This window comes from Cucurbita pepo, chromosome 16 (assembly GCF_057944985.1).
Source record: "Cucurbita pepo subsp. pepo isolate OVF chromosome 16, ASM5794498v1, whole genome shotgun sequence".
Classification (NCBI taxonomy): domain Eukaryota; kingdom Viridiplantae; phylum Streptophyta; class Magnoliopsida; order Cucurbitales; family Cucurbitaceae; genus Cucurbita; species Cucurbita pepo.
In genome coordinates, this window is record NC_141813.1 from 1,242,736 (window position 1) to 1,264,698 (window position 21,963).

The following is a 21,963-nucleotide window of genomic DNA, read 5'->3' on the forward strand; positions in this document are numbered from 1 at the left end:
AAAATGAAGTCGTGGCACTAATTCTCCTCCGTACTCTCCACCGCATAAACCTTATCATCAGACAAAGGCCACATGTCATGGTTTTGGAATATTAATTTTTGTGGAAGTAGCTTGGAGTTAAAATATTTCATAAACAATACCGTAGACTTAAAATAACGTTGAACTAACTTAAGGCTACTAAAAAGATATGAGTATGAACATTCTAACATTGATTTTATGGCTTCCATCGCGACGCTGTTATTCGTACACGGGTGTGTTACTTTTACTTGAAAAATAAGAGTAGCATGCTTGAGTATGGTAAAAAATACTTAATAAGTAACTCCGGTCGGAAAATGTAAACACATGCTATATGGTGGGATATATCATTTTAAAACTTTATGCTATGCCTTAGGCTGCTTTCCGTTCAAGGTTGGATGCTTCTCTACACACAATCCACGCATGCACACATGAGCCCACCAGGCAGGCTCACGTATCTCATTAGAACCATTTACCACATGCTCAAAGTCATCTCTCCTCTGTGATATACACTTCTTTGTTATATTTTTTAAAAATAATATTCTGGGTAGAAACAAATAATATTTGCATTATAAACTTATTCGATTGAGTACTTTCATTCTCGAATTAGTCATCACTATTAGTTTGTTGTTCATTTTATTTCTCACTAGCCTCGAGTTGGATTTGTCTTCCATCTAACGCAGTTGAGTGCAGGTCTTTCAAAATTAACCTTATCATAATCTTTATCTCCTTTCTCTTTGCATCGATGTCACCTTCATCCATCGTAATATTGTTGACGGGGCAAACAAAGTCAACTATGACTAGTTCATTATATTAATGGGCGTTACTTTGTCCATTACTGCCTTCTCTTTGTTCTTGTCAGCATTTTAGTCTTGCTCAAAATTTTCATAATCGAAGTGGGTGAAATCAACATGGTCGCTATGGTCTTCAACGGATTGCCGTGGGATTTTCCTCACACTTGTTATTGCTTGTGGTAACAAAACTGATGGCCCTGAGGAACACGAATCTTTTTTTTTTTTTTTTTTATGGGTCCTACTTTCAAGAGTCAGTTAACACATTTATAATAATTTAAGAATTTTTCATAAATTTTTAGCATCTATCATAGTGAACCACACGTCTTTGAGCATGTATCTATCATAATGACCCACATGATTCTATGGATTCTTCAATACTTTAAAAAATATATTAGATTTTTACCAAAAGGGAAAGAGACTATATTACGAAATTAGGTGAGAATTTGAAGTTAGGCATTAAGAAAAAGAAGTTTATGCTTTTATGGTAGAAGTCAAGTTGTTGATGTTCTTGTTCGAAGAACAGTTTGTTGAAGAGTACAATTTCATGGATTTTGGATTAGATCAAGATACCCATTGCTTGAACTAATGAGTATATAAATAAACATGAACCACACCCTAACGAAAGTGATCTTGAAAATAAGTTGATTAAGAAAGACTTAAAATAATTGAAAGTTATTATCTATATAAAAAGTTACACTTTTTTTTTTTTCGTGTCTTAATCTCAAGAATTTCAAAGTTAAAAATGTTTTGTTTTGAGTCATTTATGTTGGGGGATCTCCGAACTATTTTTCTAGGAAACATGTGAGCAAGAACAAAAAATCCTGAAAGAATTCGTGTTAGATTGTGAGATAGTTTTCATTTTTATATGAGAGGAGTAAGTAACGTGACCATTTCGTAGGAGAATATCGTGACTTTCCTTTCCTGTGTCGATTTTAGATTCCGAATCATGAATATGAGTAATTACAATAGGTTTGGTTGGAGACCGAAGGTAAGAACAATGCTTTCCATAATGATATTAACTAAAAACATGTCATATATCAATGATTATGTACTCTTTTTTTTAGATTGACACGTTCATTATGAACATCAAAAAAATCGTATTTTGCTTGATTCTGAAATCCTTAAGCAGACCTTTAAGCCATAAACCTCGTTTAATGTCCTTTGAAAGAGCTATGAATTCAGCTTCAATTGTTAATAAAGCTATAAGTTATTGTAGCGTAGCTTCCCAATTCAATATATTCTCTTCACAGTCGTCTTTTTTTAGGAATCACGAACATTCACAATGGTATTATATTGTAAGGGTTCAAGTTCGCCGCTAGTAGATTCTGTCCTCTTTGGACTTTTCCTTTCGAGTTTTCTCTCAAGATTTTTAAAATGGTGTCTATGAATAATGTTTTGTTCTCCTCTCAAACCAACGTGAGATCTCACAATTGATCCCCCTTTTGAGCCTAGCATCCTCATTCCCTCGTCCAATATATGTGGGACCCCCCAATCCACCCCCTTCAGATCTAGCGTCCTTGCTGGCACACTGCCTCGTGTCCACCCTCCTTTAGGGTTCAATCTACTCGTTGGGTGTCAGACTCTGATACCATTTGTAACAACCCAAGCCCACCACTAGAAAATATTTTCCTCTTTGGGCTTTCCCTTCCGAGCTTCCCCTGAGGTTTTTGACATCCTTATAAAGAATGTTTCATTCTCTTCCCCAATCATGTTTCGACATCCTTATAAAAAAATGTTTCATTCTCCTCTCTAACCAATGTGGGGTCTCACAGATATTGTCTACTTTGAGCACAAGCTCTCGTAGTTTTACTTTTGGTTTCCATAAAAGCCCTCGTACAAGTTGAGATGGTGTTCCTTACTTATAAACTCATGATCCTTCTCTTAATTAGCCAATAATGTGGGACCACTCGTCTCAATAATTCTCACACCCTCCCGTCTAAATATCCTACATAATTAGAATCCGCCTAAGCAGATTGAGTTTGTTTGTACATGAGTCTAGCATCCTCAGACGAAGTTACATACATTAGCATCCACTTACTTCCTAGTGCCTTTTTTTAGGGTTAGTCGTATGTCAACGAACAAAACTAGTAGCATAAGACATATCAAGGAATGTCATAAAGGATTGAGTTCATAAGTCTAAAAGGATTGCTACAGCTCTTACTTAAGAGATTGACACAGATTTTATAATTGGCTTTTAACCACAAAAAGTTTATCTTCATCAATGTTATTTTAAGAGGAAGATTTGGAACAACTTTCGTAAAGGAAAGGAACGTTGAAACCCACTAGAACAAAGATTTTATGATTTGGGACAATTTTTGTGTTGGGATATTCTGATGGTCAAAGCTTTCTATTAAGATTTTGGTCCTTTTATGTAAATCACAAAATTCTCGGTCCACACTTAAAAGTCGTTTGACGCGACTTAATCCTACAACTTCGGGGTAAGGAAAGGAGAAAATTAGATGAAAGAATCGGAAGCTAAACAACTCTGGATTGTTCTACTCAATAAGGTTGACTTTTTCTTAAAATTTGAACCCATACCGTAATATCGGATAAATTCTCTCTCGATACTCAATCCCTTAGTTTTAGGAAAAGAAACCTACAACTTTGTATAAAGAATCGAAAGGAGTATAGGTATAGAAGTCTCTAAATCGAGAGGAAGAATAACATAAATTCTTAAAGATGGCAGGTGAGTGAACCTCTTCCTCGATCATTAACTATTTGTATGATGAACTAAAATTTGTGAAGATTGAACCTAGAGCTTTATGGATGATCGATCTACAAGTTCAAGGAAGCAAACCAACTTGAAATAGTAACTGAAACATGCTGTCGAGTTCTATTTTTAGAGGTAAATGACCAATGTCGCATGTCAACCCCTTGACTAGAGGTTGAAGATGATGATGTGACCGATTTAGTTGAACTGACCACCCTTTAAACTTTTTTCGATCACCTTCTATTTTAACCTTTTAATTGGCTCTTATAAAATTTTCTTTGATTACTTGTTCTGTACATATTGTAGAACCTCACAATTTTTTTTCCTTGAAAAATTTTGAGTTTGGAAAGCTCGAGAACGGAGTCCACTAACATGTTCAAATATGTAGGTTACCATCTTAAACTTTTCTTAAAAACTACTTGTGTGGAACCATCTTGTATGACTTTGAAACCTTGAATATGATCTTGTATAATATAAATGTTCATGTTTGGGGATTCAGAATAAAAATTTATGAACTCCAAGTAATTCATTTTACCCTATATGTCAATATGAACTCGACCTTGACTGGTTAATTTGTTTCGGCTAAGCATGATATGAGATGATTGGATATATTACTCTAACTATAATTAAGGTCTGTATGCTTGTAATGAACCTTCATGTTTGCACGTCTGATTTCTTGCTAGCATGTCTAAACTTGTTGATTCTTGATGCATGAGATTTGTATCACTTATGTTATTTTAAGCTAGAATAAGATTGTAGGATGCATGCTAGACTCAAGTAGAAGATAATGAATTTGCATGAATCATTAGAAGTCCATAAGCGATCGAGCTAAGTACCACATAGCATAAGAACGCCTTAGACTTTGCTATTCTTAGATTAGTACCAAGATTATAACCAAGGTTGCTCATTGATTCTTTATAAACTAGTCCACATGATGGACAAGAGACCAAATTGGTACTTAGTAGATGGCAGGCATGAGGATCACTCTTGGCATGACATTACGAACCTATTTAGGGTTCACCACCTATACCTTTGTAGACAGAAATCCGATAATGATGCCTCTAAAAGTGTAATGCCCTTTATAGACCATTAGTGTTGGAATTAGAATGGGGACGTACCTCAATAGAAGTGTTCAAAAAATTCGATGACCTAAAATACTCGACTAACTCAACCAAATTTGTATGATTTGGGTTTGGTTGGGTCTAAATAAATCAAAATTTTATGAATTTGGTTGGTTCATGAGTTTTCTTTACACTAGATTGGATGGAACAAAATCAACTCCAATTTTGTTGATTTTAAAATATAAATTCTTGTTTAAGATAAAATTATATATACATATATTTATCTATATTTATTTAATTTTATAATTATTTTTTATTATTTATTCTTCAACAACTCTCGATGGGTACTCACACTCGTAGTGCGACATGTCGTGTACTTGGATTGGTGCTCTCGACCTCTTGATCCTAGGTTCGAATCATGCCTCATTAAGTTTCAAAATTGGAACAAAAACCCATAAACTCATAATTCTTGGTGATCACCGGAACTCTGTCCTCCAATTCCAAGGTACAAAAAATAAGGCATTTAAAATTATAAGTACATACATATATTTACATTATATCAAAATAGAATTTATATACACAAAGTTTAGACACAAAATGAAGAAAAATTGGAAGTTGAGTGGTTGATTTATGCAAAATATGGAAAACATGGAATGACTACAGAAATTCAGTAGCCTACTTTTAGATACTTAATTGTACAAAGCCTCTCCTTAAGTAACCAGGGACCTAACATGTTACTTGGCTTGGCTCATGGCATATGGTCAACTTGGTAGCTACCCGTAAAGTGTTCTAGATTACTCCCATGAAAGACCGATGTGATCAAATGGTTGGCGCTAATAAGAAATGACAGCAATCTCATCTAGGTGAGAGAAACATGAGGTTTATCATAATATCCTGCTCTTAAGACATTGTGCAAGTCATCCCTCTTAGAAAAAGAATCAGGGTCTAATAATGCTCTGTGTGGCAGGAGGTCATGGTCACTTCGGGTTCAGTGGCATAATACCTAGTGGCATAATGCCTAGCATACTTAAGTTATCGTAAGTTTATGGCATGGGTAAAGGCATGTATGGTCATAGGGTATTGTTCTTAGTGTATAGTTCATTAATAGCCCCCACGTTACTTAAACCTTATAACGTACCTATTTAGGGCACATGTAAAGCCTTAAAAGTAAACTAAGCATTTTTACGGTTATTTTCGTGCCATAAGTACTTGGAGTATCATATAAAGAAGTCTTAAGGATAGCATGACCAAAGTGAGTACTTAGGTTCTTAAAATCCTTAGTCTTAGTTAATAGGGGCAAGATGGTATTTTTCCTCCTAAATCATGGTTCGAGCCTCAATCATGGCCCAATGGTCATGAAAATTTACTACTCTATTAAAACATTGTAATTTAGAGTCATGTATAAAGTTTCATGTCGTTCGGAGGTCATTAAGGTCGTGAACCATAGGTAAATTACCTTAGAGTTATTATGGTCACTTTGTGCTATTACTCAGTTTAGCTACTTCGCCATGTTCAATGACCACTAAATTTCATATAAAACCTTAATATATCATAATATGCTTGAATTAAAATTTTATTAGAAGCAGAGTTTATTTAATGGGTTATTTTAACGTTACTTGATTTTCGAGCAAAACACTCGCTAAAGGTTCTTAACTTATTTGTCCCATAATCCTTTATTTCTTACTTTACTCGAGGTTTATTTAAAATTCCAAATTATTCCTAGAAATATTTCGTACCAAAAAAAATAGAATTGGCTACTTACCTCTAGATCAATGTTTGGGGCCTTGGTTCTTGAGCTTCTAGCATCCGAATTATTCCAAATTTTCTTTGGCAGGCTCATAAGAATATCTAGTTTCTAAAACTTTTGAAAATTATATGAGAACTGATCTAGGAGGGATTTAATTTGATGAAAAATTAGGGAGGGTCTATTTTAGGCTACCGTAGCCAGTTTTATTGAACCAACCACGTCATGGTCTTCTTCCTCCAACAGGGAAAGAAGATGTCTGGGTCGTTAGTGTCACCATCTAAATATCGTGGTGTACATTTTTTCCTCTTGCCTTCCTCATGAAAGTTAATGGTGGCACATCAAGGAAGAGTTAGAGACAAGTTTCTTACCTTGAGGTGACGGTAACGTGTTATATAACCTCACAACATTGACGAAAAACATGATTCTTTGTTGGAGTAAACCGAAAACCACTTTCGATTGGTTAGGGCATTTGAGATATTCTTAGGCCACGATTTGTTCACTCTTTATACTTCCCTCAAGTTCAGGAATTCAAGAAATAGTTTTAGATGAATGAACTTAAGTGATCGTGGCTAATTTTGGGGTCAAAGTCTTGGCCTGCAAGTCGACCAAAGCGCAGCACATCGATCCTTTTGGGTAGTTCAACCTATACTTTATTAGGCTTCGTGTCCTTCATGAAAAATGATTGTTTCATTCCGTTAAAGCTTAAGTAATGCTCAAATTTTAACAAGAATGACCAAAAGTAAGAATTTAAAATTTTACCCTAAAAACTTACTCGAATACGTTTTTCTTCAATTCAGTATTCCTTAGCTCAACTCCCTTCACCGTTTTTTGCAAAAATGATTCTTTATGGTGCAAAAACAACATTGGATAGGCCTTATTTGACAAATTCACGGTAGCCTCCAATTAAATTTTTCAAGTTTTCTTCGAGCTTTATCAATAGCGGTCGTATTGAGCATTTGGGTTAGAGGCACTTTGAATGCTTGCCTTCACCAAAGTTGTGGGCAATCCTGCGTGGAAGGTGGAGAAATAAGTTCGAAGAGAATTGGTGAATCACATGACTCCTAAATTTAAAAGAAATTCAAGAAAAGAAAAACGAAAATGCTAAACCTCTTAATTGAGGACTTGGTGTCGCTTGATTCGTGTTCCAAATGGTTGCCCACACTTCATAGTTCATAGAGGAGTCTCCATCGACCTTAAAGCCTCAAGAACTACCATGAATTTGAAATCAAATTTTCTAGATATTTCACTGAAAAAAATATTCTCCGACTAGAGGCTTAGAGACATCGATTTGAATTACAGTTGTTGGATTCAATGAGTTGTGTGTCTTCTAGAGGCTGTCCAATTTTGAAAAAGATCCAACGGTCGATTTTGAGATTTCATGGATTTTGTTGAGACAATCATCGTAGTGAATGTGATTTTTTTAAGGAGTGGCATAATAGTAAATATTTCAAACCCTAGGGACATTTTTGTAATTTTCCATTTTTAAAATTTATTATTATAATTTATTAATATTATTTTTCTAAAAAGTCCAAAACTTTTCTATATATATATATATTTGTCATTTTTCCAAAACTCATGAATGTAAAGGAAAATCGAAATCAAAAGTTCGAAATTCTTACCTCTTATTCCATTAAAATTTTGTCTCAAAGACTTCAATTTTCTTCTGAGTCAGAGCTTTAAAAAAAAAATTGGGTAATTAATTTTCATTGGAGCTCGGGTGTTACTAATGAAAGGAATGAAATGAGCTAGCGAGATGGTAAGAAATGAAATGAGCTCAAAGAGGAGTTAGATTATTAGAAATAAGTAAGCTATGAATTGAGCTAACTATGAGAAATAATAAACTCTTACGAGCTCGATTCAAGAATCGATGTGCTTCAATGAACTAGATTGACCCATAATTTCAATTTTTTGAGAAATCTATGACTTATCCACGTGGCTTTAGATATGAAATAAGATTTATGAATAATATAAGCTAAATGATGGACAATTAAGAGCCTACAAATAGGTTATTTATTGAGTATTTTTATATTCACACATATTACTTTACCTTTTTTTTTTTTTTTTTATGGAACTCGAGCTGTGTGGTCGAGACGAGTGTGCACAAGTTGTAAAGATGTGGTCTAAGGGTTTGCATATCCAAAGCGTTTATGAAGGTTGATGAATAAATATAATACATTCCATAATAAAATTATTTGTTGTCTATGACTCTAAGCAGGCTTGATGAATAAAGATAATACACGATCCTTGGTCTCATGGTCTTCAACGGTGTGCCCATCTCCATGTTGGTAGACTGTTTGAGATATTCTAGCGAGATTTAAAGCAATTTCAATGAAATCTTTAGAGATGAATGGTGAAGAATTCAAAGTTTGAATTTCATTCATTTTCTTCCATGACCCAATAATCAGCTCCTTTATATATCTCCGCGCTTCATGTTCGGAGGCACCTGTGTCATTCATGTAACATTGGATAGATGTAATGACTCCACTTCTTTCTGCTTCATCCTATGGTTTAAAAAACTTCATTGTTAATATTATTCGTTCGCATGTTTGAAAATTAAGGAACTAATAGCATACAAGAATACTTAAAGAAATACCGTTGAGGAAGTTAAGTCATTGGTAAGGCGAAAGATCATGGATGAATGTCGAAGTATATCAGGATAGTCTACCAAGCATTCCAAAGTCTCTTTCATTATTGAGTTTGTGGCAAAGATGTAAGCATGAACGAGAATAAGAGATCCCGAGACTGAGATCCATGCATTGTCTAAATACTCTTGGAATGTTGGTTTATAATTGGTGTAGTACCAGTTTGCCTCTATCAAGAAAGCTTTGCATAAATCTATCCACTATAAGATTTTAAATGTAAAAAAGAGTTAAGATTTAATAAGAATATATTTATCCAATGAAAAAAAAAAAAAAAAAAAAGCGGATTAACATCAAATTAAATCGAATAGAAAATATTTACCATTTTTCTTTAATATTGAATGACATTTATTCCATGATTCTTAACTGCATCGAACGTCATATCGTTGATTGTATTGTGAAGAGCAATAAAACATATTTTCATGTAGTTAGGCAATGAATCGATCGCACCAATATCCCATCTGAAAGTATCAAATGCAAGATTAATTGCGTAGAAAAAATGAAACTTGGAACCCATATGGTTTGCCTTTATAAAATTACCTCTCGACAGCATTGGTAAAGAGTTTGAGTTCGTCCAAAGTTCCATGCACATCATAAATATCGTCAATTATTGTTATAAATGAACCAATTTTTGTACACATTCTTCTAAGATATCCAAGATCGGGTTCGCATCCCATTCCCACGGACCAAAAGAAATTTGCCATCAATCTATCCCTTGCAAAGTCAAGTTTTTGTCCGAGCTCAGTGCTCTTCCACCACCTTCATACATACCAAAATAACCATTACAATATATTAGATTCAACGTTTAAGAAAGAATTAGGAGACACAACAATAATATATATATATATATCAAATATACCTAGAGGCATATTTCAGGTCATCTTGATGTGTGGATTGGACAATATTGAAGTCTAACGCGGCCAAGTCCAACAACACGAGGTTTGTTTCGGGTTTTCTTTGATACACATCAATGAACCATCTAGCCTCCAATCTTGGCATTCTCCAATGAAGTGGGAGCTCTAGAGCATGCCTTATCATTGTACAAATTATTTCATTACCACTTGATTTAAGGTACTTTGATAGATGCTCGATGGCAAAACGTCTCACATCATCCAAAAAGCTTTCACCTTCCATTGCTAAGAAGGAAGCTTCGTATAAGGATAACATTCTCTTAGCTTTCTCTTCACAAATACTATTAAAACTTTCAAACTCATCCTTAAACTTCTTGAAGACCTCTGCGTTTAATCGATAAAAAAAAAAAAATATATATTATCCGACAAAACCAGATATAAAAAAGGGGAAAAAAAAAACAACAAAATTGAGTTTTAAAATGAAACGGGTTACCTTGAGGGATGTAATAGCCATGTTGCCTTAAAATCCTAAAATGAAGAGACGTGGCATATAAGTCGTTGTTCCACTCTAAATCCTTTCGGTTCTGGAACTTTTCATTCATATTCTCTAATATTTGATTTATTTCTGTTTGAAAGTGATATGACAATCCCAACCTTTGTAGTTGGTCGACTAGCTCCAATTGTCTTAAACTATCTCCATCCAATAATAATTCTCTATTGAGCATCATTTTCACCGTTCTTTTCAGAATATCTCTTCTATTTAAACTCTTCTCTTCCTGAAATTAAATAGAGAATTTATTGTGGATAAATAAGTGAAAAATAGTTTGAGAAAAGATACCGATAAAATAAAAAATAAATTAGCTCAACACATTACCCTGAATTCACTCGTTAACGAGTCAACAAACTCATGCTTCCAAATAGGAGGTCTGTAATTTGCCGATCTCCGATCAACAAAATTTTCGTAAGCTTGTCTATCCAACGTCGATACCCTAAGCATTTAGAAAAAAAAAACGCATAAAAGTTAGAATGAGAAGAAGTTTGTTGGTGTGCAAAGTGAAAGAAGTGTATTCCTTTTATACATTAAATTTCTCATTTTTAAATATGATATCTTCCAAATAAATAAATAAATATTCGGTAGCTCAAAAAATTCGACCAATCTAATCCAATCTATACATTTTGAGTTAAACTCTGAATTGATTCATTAGTCCGCTTAAAATTAGATTAGATTGAGCTGAATCAACCCTAGTTTATTATTAATTTTTAAAAATATGTTTTCTTAGATATAATTATTATTTATTTTTTTAATTTCATAATTTTTTTTTATTATTTATTTGACTCTTAAAAAAGGAAAAAAAAACGTGTCAGTTTAAAGTTATTAGAATCACATTCATGTTTTTGGCATCACCCAACGAATGGCCATAAAAAAATTTCGAAAAATATATATTTTTAAAAAAAAAGTTATAATAAAATGGCAACTAAAACATGTCCAAATTCTTATGCCCATTCTCCATCACATAAAACATTAAATTTATTTGAATGTAATAAAATAATAAGCATTTAAATTTATTTGAGACGTACAAAATATTTATTTATTAATTTAAGTATATATTATGATTTTTTTTTTTTTTTTGTATATATATATAATTATTCTATAAATATTTCATATTTGAGATTTCGTAAATGAATGACTAAGATTTTTGCAGAGCGAGTCGTTACAATTGGGAATAAGAGTATGCCAATTTTGTACGTCAAATAAATTGATACTCACAAATTATCACACGTTTATCTGCCACATTGGGATTCACAACCAAATGTGTTGAAGCCTACAAAGACTCCTCAAAATATTGATGAGGAAAAATGAAATGTTAGAATTGTTAGAATGAATTGATTAGTGGAGGAGACACTAAATATAACGATTCTAGATTTCTAATTACCTAAAGTCGTTACCGTTATCATAGCGTAATCATTTATATGCGAAAATAAGCATTTAGACTTTATCATAAAACATAAATTTCATCTTAAAACACTGTCACATCATGTAATAGCCCACAAAATAAAAATAAATAAACAAATAAAGATAATTATAAAAATAATATACGTGAAAATAATAATAATAATAATAATCAATAAATAAATAACTAAAAATGATTACTTAAAAAAATAAATAAATAAAACTTACCCACGTCACTTCACTAACCTCTCTGTCCCCAAAAACATATAAGAAACGAGGATAAACAATATATCTAAAACTAGAAAACAAAACATTGCCCTAATCTAACCTAAGGCTATAAAATAAGATAAATGCAACTACCCTAACACTGGTTCCATGGTTTTAGGAGCGCATGACTTGAATATTTTAAGCCAAAAGACTATCGTTTTTCCAATTTCTAAAGAAATTTCTCCATTTTTGATTTTTTTGTCTAGAGGGAATTTCAAGATTTAAAAAAAAAAAAAAAAAGAAAAAAAAAAGAAAAAAAAGAAAAATATGGATCTTAAAAAAATAATAATAATAAAATATTATGAAAGTGGCAAATTACCAAATTACCCCTAAAGATATGGATAATTACGAAATTTCCCTTCTTGAAAGAATCAGAAGATCAAAGTCCACTCGATCTCAAGTTGTCAATATTGGTTTGTTGTTCTTTTTATTTCTCATTAGTCTCAAGTTGGATTTGTGCTAGATGAAGCTGAGTGCAGGTCTAATCTTTATCTTCTTCCTCTCTGGCATCGTTGTCACCTTCATCCATTATAAAATTGTTGATAGGATAAATAAGATTAACCACGACTAGCTCATTCTATCAACCGTCAGGTTTGATACTCACCAATCAATGATTGTGTACTCTTTTTTTTAGATTGGTTAGAGGGTTTGATTTACAACTGGGAGACAAAATTGAGCCAATGTCCTTTTTTTTTTTTTTGTGGTCCAAGTCAATGTCCTTTTTATGCCGTCCACCTTGTTTGACAAGAGAACCACACATGTATTTATTGTTCTCTATCATACAGTTGTACACGATGTTTTAATTAAACGTTTTATTTTTAAGACTTCAATTTTACCTTGTGAGTAAAGAAGCTCGACTTGTTTAAAATGAAATATTAAACATGATATTGGAACCATAGAATGTGGTAGTCATGCATTGAAAAATTTGTTAAGAATCACGAACCTCAGCAATGGTATGATATTATCCACTTTGAGCACAAGCTCTCAAGATTTTACTTTTAGTTTTTTCAAAAGGTCTCATACAATTGGACGTTGTTCCTTACTTATATACTCATGATCTTTCTCTTAGCCAATGTAGAACTACTTTCCTCAATAATCCGCAACAATCCTATCCTAGAACAAAAAACCACCATAGAGTTTCCCCTAATACCTCCTTCTCTGGAGCTCTCGAATAACCTCCCCTTAATCGAGACTCAACTCCTTTTCTGGAACCCTCGAACAAAGTATACCATTTGTTTGATACTAAAATTGCCATAGAAAATAAACAAAGAAAGATCTCTATTGCTTTTTTTATTTTTTGCTTTTGTTGTAGATCAACTAGCACTCTTTTTAACCAAATGGCTTGACACACTCTTGGATCTGTTGCAATATATTTTGCATATGAAGTTGACAACGCCACTGTTGCTTACTTTTTTGATCTCCAAGTGATAACTCCTGATCCTAGAGTGAAAATATTGGCTGAAATTCTTCGTATACCATCCATTGATCCTGTCCAATCAGTATCCGTGAACCCATATAATTTGAAATCAGAAGATTTAGAAGAACAAGTTCCATACTCCATGGTTTTGGCTGCATAGGAAATGCAAGGTCATATTATGCATTAAGTAAATCAATCAGCCAACCAAACTTCTAAACCTTCTAATATCTGTCATTTGTACTCCATCTTCATGTAATTTTCTCATTAATATTTGTGGGTGTGGTTGTAGGCTTACAATTAAGCATGCTAAGTTTACTCCTAATATCTTTGACAAGTTTCTTTTTGGAAATAAAAATTTCATCTGAAACTTGATATGCTTCAATACCAAGAAAATAATGGATTAAACCCATATTTGACATCTCAAATTCACTCACCATTTGAGACGTAATTTATCTAAAAGAGAGTTAGAAAAGCTAGAATAAATGATATCGTCAACAAAGAGGCAAATAATGATGATCTTCACATGCAAACTAGACTCATTCTCACTTGTAATATTGTTATCTTCCTCACACACTTGTTATATTGCTTGTTGTAACAAAACTAAAGGCCATGAGGAACACAAGAATGTTTTTTTTTTTTTTTTTTTTTTTTTTTTTTTTTTTTATGGGTCCTACTTTCAAGCCTAGTTTAGTTTTTGTGATGGTTGTCACCATATCTATAATAATTTAATAACTTTCTTTTATAAATTTTTGGTATCGATCAAAGTGAACCACACTGCTCTAAGCATGTATCTAACGTAGTGACCCACGTGGCTTTGAGAATGTGTGAGAAACCTTTTTAATGGTGATTAATACATAAACTTAGATGAAAATTGTGTAAGTAGCTTGAAATGGTGTGATGATGGTTTGAGTCTTGATTATTATCTTATATCACTACAACATTGTTCTAAGTCTTTTTTATTTTTGGTACAATATTCTAATGATAAGTTTAGGACTGTTTATTATAATCTAAACCTTAAAATTATAGAATAGGCTATACTATGATATGACACATTATTAATCAAGTTCCAATTAGAAGATAATGAAAGAGAGTATGTTACGAAATTAGGTGAGAATTTGAATTTGGGCATTAAGAAAAAGAAAGTGTATGCGAAGTCAAGTGAAAGAAGTACCTAAAACCACACCCCAACGAAAGCAATCTTGAATCTTGAAGATAGATTGGTTAAAAAACACTTAAAAGAATTGAAAGTTATTATCTATACAAATAAGGTATACAAAATTTTTTTTTTTTCTGGCTTTGTTTTGAGTCATGTATATCTAGTGATCTTTGGGCTATTTTCCTAGGAAATATGTAGGTAACAATAAATTAGATGTTGCCGTCAGCCTCACAATTTTAAAACACGTTTGATAAGGAGAGGTTTCAACACCCTTATAAGAAATGTTTCTTTCCCCTCTTAAATGGATATGGGATTTCACGATTCACTCTCCTTGGGGGGCCAGCGACCTCGCTGGCACACTGCCGGTGTCTGGCTCTAATACTCAAGCCCACTGCTAATAGATACTATCCGCTTTGATCCATTTTGTATTGTGAGATCCCACATCGGTTGGTGATTTACAAGGGTGTGGAAACCTCTCCCTAACCGATGTGTTTTAAAAATTTTGAGGGAAAACCCAAAGAGGACAATATCGGCCAGCGATGGACTTGAACTGTTACAAATGGTATTAGAACTAGTCGTCAAGCAATGTGCCAGCGAGAAGACCGAGCCCTGAAGGGGGTGGACACGAGGCGGTGTGCCATCAAGGATGCTAGGCCCCGAAGGGGGTGGATTATGAGGTCCCACATTGATTGGATAAGGGAACGAGTGCCAGCAAGGACTCTCGACCCTGAAGTGGGGTAGATTGTGAGATTCCATATCGGTTGGGGAGGAGAACGAAATATTCTTTATAAGGGTAAGGAAACCTCTCTATGGCAGACGCATTTTAAAAATCTTGAAAGAAGGCCTGAAAGAAAGAGATTTCTACGAAGGACAATATCTGCTAACGGTGGACTTGAGTAGTTACATGTATTGTCGTCAGCCTCCCAATTTTAGAACACGTCTGGTAGGAAGAGATTTTTACACTCTTATAAACAATGTTCCAACCGATCCGACCATTTGGAGACGTTTTTCGGTAAATGTTTCTTCACAAAAGATACTCATTACCTTGAGGATATTCAACCTCGACTTTTGAATCGTACAAAACGGTCAAGAAAACGGAGGAGATCTTGAGGTAAAAGTTTTGGGATTCTAGCCTCGGTTTTCATTTAGATCCGTGAGTTTCTTTGAGTTTTAGGTTACGAAATTAGTCTCAACCGGGTTAGGAAGCATTTTTTTTATTTATTTTTTATTATTTTTTTATTTTTTAGATTTCATGAAGAAACATGAAGGCAAAATTGACCAGAAGCCGGAGTACCATTCCATCCTCAAGAACGATAAGTTATGAGTTTTTAGCCAACTTGAAACATGCTCAAAAGGAACTTAACAAAATTCTTTTTTTTTTTTTTTTTTCCGAATTACTGGATTAAAAGTCTTCATGTAACGACCCTATTATACTATAATAAAGTTGTTACCGTATTCATTACGTGGTCATTTTATGCAGAAACCTTTATTTTAAAAAGTAAATAAATGATGCATGGACCTACAAGTTAAAAATAAAATTATTAAATCAACCCAAAAACATATAAGAAACGAGAATAAACAATATATCTAAAACTAGAAAACAAAACATTGCCCTATCTAACCTAAGACTAAAATAAGATGAAATGCAACTATCCTAACACCGATTCCATGGTCATAATGAGTCACCTCTGACATCCGTACAAGCGTACTTTGCCTTTACCTGAAATGTAAAAGTAGTGCATGACTTGAGTATTTTAAGAAATACTCGATAAGTGACCTCACTATTGGAGTTGTGAAATGCAGACACATGCAACATGGAAGGACCTATCATTTAAAATATCATAGCATGACCTTGAGCTTTTTCCAGCTCAGGCGTAGTTAGATGTCTGGTACTTTCCCACACACAACCCACACATGCACACATGGACCCACTAGGTAGGCTCATATACATACCTCTAGGTCTAGCTTCATTAGACTAAATGCGCTGACGTGTCACCGGACAACACGGAAGGAAAGACCCGCATGATATCATGACAAATATTAATATCAAAGGTACACATCTATACTAACATAACATAATAGGGAAGTATCTCGATGACGTGAACACACAATAATGCATGAAGTCCTTATACTCCATCGTGCCATAATAAATGATGCAAGACAATCTCCATTCTTTCATGACATATTAAATTCGATAATTAAGCGTACATAATTCTTATACATCATTTCATACATAACATAGCTTAAAAAACATGGCACAGGGAGATTGTGCATCATAGATTTCCTTATTTCAAAACATATCATGACATGTCATAGCATATCATTACATAACATGACATTTCATCTATACTATAATGTAAGATCCCACATCGGTTGGAGAAGAGAACGAAATACCTTTTATAAGGGTGTGGAAACATTTCTCTAGCAGACCTATTTTAAAAACCTGAAGGTTAAGTTCGAAAGGGAAAGCCAAAAGAGGACAAAATATCTGCTAGCGGTGGGCTTGGACCGCTACAAATGGTATCAGAGCCAGACATCGGGCAATGTGCCAGCAAGGAGGCTATGTTAAAATGTCATCACTAGCCCAAGAGTGTTAAGCCCAACCATTGTATGAGTAATTATATTTATGATTTAGGATTTTAGAAATAAATTTAGGAAAATGATTTAAGTATTTTAGGAAAAAGTTGAGAAAGTTTAGGAATAGATTGACTACGCTTCAGTATAAATACCCCTTCATCCTACTTAGTTTATCATCCAAGAAATCTCGAGCAATATAAAGTAGTAGTTTCTACCGAGTGTTTTGTAAATCTCTTCTCGATTGGTCTAAATAAAGTGTGTGAGTGTTTCCCACAGAGAGTTGTGTTCAACAGGCTATTCCCCAAAGGGGAGTAGACATGAGACGGTGTGCCAATAAGGACGTTGGGGTCTCGGAGGGGGATGGATTTGGTGGGGGTCTCACATCGCGATTGGAGAAAGGAACGAGTGTCAGTGAGGACGCTGGACCCTAAAACGGGGTGGATTGTAAGATCCCACATCGGTTGGGGAGGAGAACAAAACACCCTTATAGGGTGTGGAAACCTTTCCCAGACGCGTTTTTAAAACCTTGAGGGTAAGCCTAAAGAGGACAATATCCGCTAACTATAGGCTTGGGCCGTTGCACATGATATTATTTGGCATATCATATAGCGTAATATAACATAACATCACATATCAAAGTTTATCACACATGACAAGGAGTCACGGAACGCGTGTCATCATACATAAAGCAATTCTTCCAACCAACGGTGGGCTTGGGCCTTATACAAAACATAACACCCTAATCGAAATGACTAGAACACTTTTTTTTTTTCTTTCTTTTACTACAACAAGAAACTATCTAAATGTTGTTGAGATTTATTTTTTAAATAGAGAGATTTAGTGGGTAAGTGAGTACCTTTTTTTTTAAGTGGTTAATAGAAAAATATACAATAATAAAACATAAATAAAAAATAAAAACCCTAAAATAGCAAAATGGTTATAAATTCTAGAATTTTGATTACTCAAACAAAATTCGGAACAAAGGTGATCGAAATGGGGATCGAAGGCAGGCCCTTGGTAGAGGAGGGTAGGGGTGTATATGGTCCGGATTGAGTTGAGTTGAGGGATATTTTTGACCCAACCCAAAAATTCGGGTTGGTTGGATTGGTAACCCAACCCAACCCGAAAACTTTCACAACCCAACCAATCGAACCCTCTATTTTCGGATTCGATTGTCCGATTGTTAAAAAAATTATTTATCCACACTTTATAATTATTCGGATACAATCTTAGATAAAAGATAATTAAAAGTTCACAAATCAATCCATAATTATTCACACAAAAAACAAATTCAATCCAGAAAAAGGAGGGAAACGTAAGAAATTAACATAATTCAACATTGTCATAAAACTAAAAACAACTAAAATATCGACAAAAAGATAGGAATAGATCATAAATTAAAAAAAAAACAATAAAAATGATTAGTTTAAAGATACTATATATATATATATATATATATATATATATATATATATATATATATATATATATATATATATATATATATATATATATATATAAAACAAAAACAAAAAAATATTATAAAAATATTTTAATGGAAATAGACTGACCGGATGAAGTTAAAGGACCCTAAACTATTATAAAAATAAAAGAAATATATAGATTGTGATACAGTAATGTTGCAACAAATAGATAATAAAAGTTCGGGTTGGGTTAGTCCAGGTTGTCGGGTTGAATGTATACTCCTAGAGGAGGGGACACATGTTAGGCGAATCGAGTCTGTGTGAGGAGGGATACCCCATGTAACACCGAGGAGTAAGGTCCCCATGTATCACGGCGGAGTAAGTTTAAACGTAATTTGAAGGATTTAAGGAAGATATTCAAGTAAGGACAAAGACCGTAAGCAAGTCAATTCAATACCTTAATAAGTAGTTTTAAGGATTTAAAGGCTTTGTAAAAAGATTGGAACAAAGGTCTTAAGTAAGTCATTTTAAACAATTTTAAGGACCTTTGGAGAAGATTGGAAAGGAAAATATAAGCAAAAAGGACGAAAAGGTCGTTTTACCAATTTCTAAAGAACTTTCTAGATTTTTAATTTCTCATCCCGAGAAAATTTGAAGATGCTAAAAAAAAAATCACCAAAAAAGAAGAATTTTTAGGAAAATTATGGATTTTTTTGAAAAAAAAATAATGAAATATTGTGAAAGTGGCAAATTACTAAATTACTCCCGAAGATATGGATAATTACGAAACTACCATTTTGGCAAGAATTAGATGATCAATAGTGACCATCTGCACAAAATCCACCTAATCTCGACTATCAGCCATTTAATCTCCTCCAAAATTGGATATATTCTAGAACACTCACAGATCATCACATCCAACGGATAGGATTCAAAACCAAGGTCGGTAGCTCGCTGATCAGAGATGATATTTTCGACGGATTTTCTAGAAAATCTAACCTCCAATTCACGATGATTCTGGAGCTCTCACTGTCGATTTAAGTTCTCCTATAAATTCTAAAATTGGGGCAATAGTTTGGAACAAGAATCGAGCAAGCTCGAGCTCCCAATCGTAGGCAATAAGCATTTAGATTTTAGGACTCCTACTCTTGAATTTCTTCCAAATTCGAGAGCAATGCACCACCATTTTTCTTCAAACTTGTTCCTATAGCTTCTAAACAAGATTACCCACAAGTTTTATGAAGAAATTGAGTGCTGAAAGTGCCTAGAAACCATTCCCCCAATCCAATCCGCCATTAAAGAATTTCAAGGAAAACTCAAAATTCTAATCCGAGGATGCACGAGAATTTGTCGAGTAAGAACGATCCCAATAAGTTTCTGCATCTCCAAGGAATGTTTCCATAGAAGATCACAAAGAGAAATAACCTCAGGAACATGCCCAATTGAAGAAAATCCATTTCGGGCTTAAATTGGGAGTAAGTTTTGAATTCCTATCTACGATTCCTTTTCCTTCAAATTGATAATTCCTTAAGCTTCAGAGGATCAAGTTGAGTAACTTTGATAAAGGAATAGAGAGCTGAAACATCATAGAACAAGATACCCAAGAGATCGAAAATCGGAGGTGTCGGGTAACTTGCAGACTAAGAGTGGTTTCTCAAAATTAAGACCCCACTCTCAAATCCGTTCCTCCAAACTAATTCATTGAGCTTGAGGAAAGAATAAGTAAGAAGTTCCATGAAGAAATCGAGCCTTGAAAACCCCTAGAATCGGCTACCCAATAAGAAATCCTCTGTTTTTGCTCCGGCAAGAAATCATATTTTGGACGACCTTTGGAGGCTAATATCTTAGGCTATGATCCATGAGAAGGTATGAAATCAATCTCTAACTCTCCCTTGTAACACCATCTTTAAGTTTCATGAAGTAATCAAGGGGAGAAATGACGTAATCAAAGCTGTGGAGCTCGATTTTCAAATGGCGGCAATACGCATTTCAACGTCTTCTTCCCGTCTGGAGGAAGAAGACGATGTGGCTGGTAAAGTTGAACCGGCCACGTCAACCCAAAACTCGAACTTCCCTTGGTTTTTTCTCAATTTTAATCCCCTTCCATACCATTTCTCATAAAAATCATTATGATTCCAGAAACTACACACAATAAGGAGTCTGTGGAAGGAAATTTAAAGTAATTCGAGTACCGAAAGCTCAAGAACGGAGGTCCCAAACATCGACGATTAGGTAAGTAACCACCTTGGACTTTTTGTTAAGAAATACTTGTAGGAATCACTTGCATTTCCATATGAACCCTAAACCTAGTATGAATTAAGGATATATGAAAGAAAAACTCAATGAACCGTACGTGAGTTAAGGCCCTAAACCGATCAAATTGCTCGAAAATTAGGTAACGTTAAAATAGCTCATTAAATGAACTCCGCTGCATATAAAATTTTAATGCTAAGCATATTATATCATGTTGAGGTTATATATGAAATTTGGTGGTCATTGGATAAGGATAAGTAGGTAAACCAAGAAACGATGCAAAATGACCAAGAATTAAGGGTAAAATGACCAAAATGCCCCTATGACTACTTGTGAAAATTAAAGGTCTATACATGCTCCAAATGATTTGCTACTTCTTATAAGGTCTATTCTGAAAGACACGAAGATATGTTTGAGGTTTCAAGTTGATTGGAGCAAGTTTGAAATCTAAACCGACTTAGGACCTTAAAAACATTTGAAGGAAACACCACAAGAATCAAGACTCTTCTAGAACCCTCTAAAGAACTCCCTAGGAATCTATGACCTTCTAGAACAACTCATGCTAAGATGGGTTCATATGGTTACAAATGCAAGTTCCAACTTATGTCTCAAGAAAATATGGACCTTAGAAACTTACATGAGAACCAAGAACAACACCACACAAGCTTTACAACTACCCAAGGACGTGGGACCAAGGTCCCCAAACTCAGAAACTTAAGAATGCTAGGTATAAGCAAATCATGCCCAAGAATTTCTCTTCTAGGTGGGATGCCCTGCACCATGTTTCCTTTGCAGGATGTCATGTTTGGCCTCAAGTTTCCCTCACTTAGAAGAGATGCCCTGCATCAAGTTATGGGTACCCAAAATATTTGCAGGATGCCATGTTCATGTATGCACCGAGCACGTGACCTTTATGGTCTATCCTAGGGAGTAGTCTAGGGTTACGATGGAACAAGAAGAGAGTAAGTTACCTTAGCCAAGAATCAAGAATCAAGAATCTCCTAAGACCTCCTACGGTACAACATGCTTATGACTTAGACTATGCTGCTTGGAACGCATGAAGCCTTGCGCATAGATATTCAGACTGTATTATAAGGCAAG

General features: G+C 34.2%; 2 pseudogenes across 1 annotated transcript; one reads left to right on the forward strand and one right to left on the reverse strand.

Annotated features, from left to right (window-relative positions):
• LOC111777715 (myrcene synthase, chloroplastic-like) overlaps positions 1-21,963 on the forward strand; it is a 70,507-nt pseudogene that overhangs the window by 21,752 nt on the left and 26,792 nt on the right.
• LOC111777718 (terpene synthase 10-like) lies at positions 8,452-10,822 on the reverse strand (annotated as a pseudogene). Its single transcript, XR_015412037.1, has 7 exons — positions 10,692-10,822; positions 10,311-10,593; positions 9,826-10,201; positions 9,507-9,725; positions 9,289-9,427; positions 8,921-9,169; positions 8,452-8,828 (listed from the first exon to the last, which is right to left on the reverse strand). The product of XR_015412037.1 is annotated as a terpene synthase 10-like (transcript).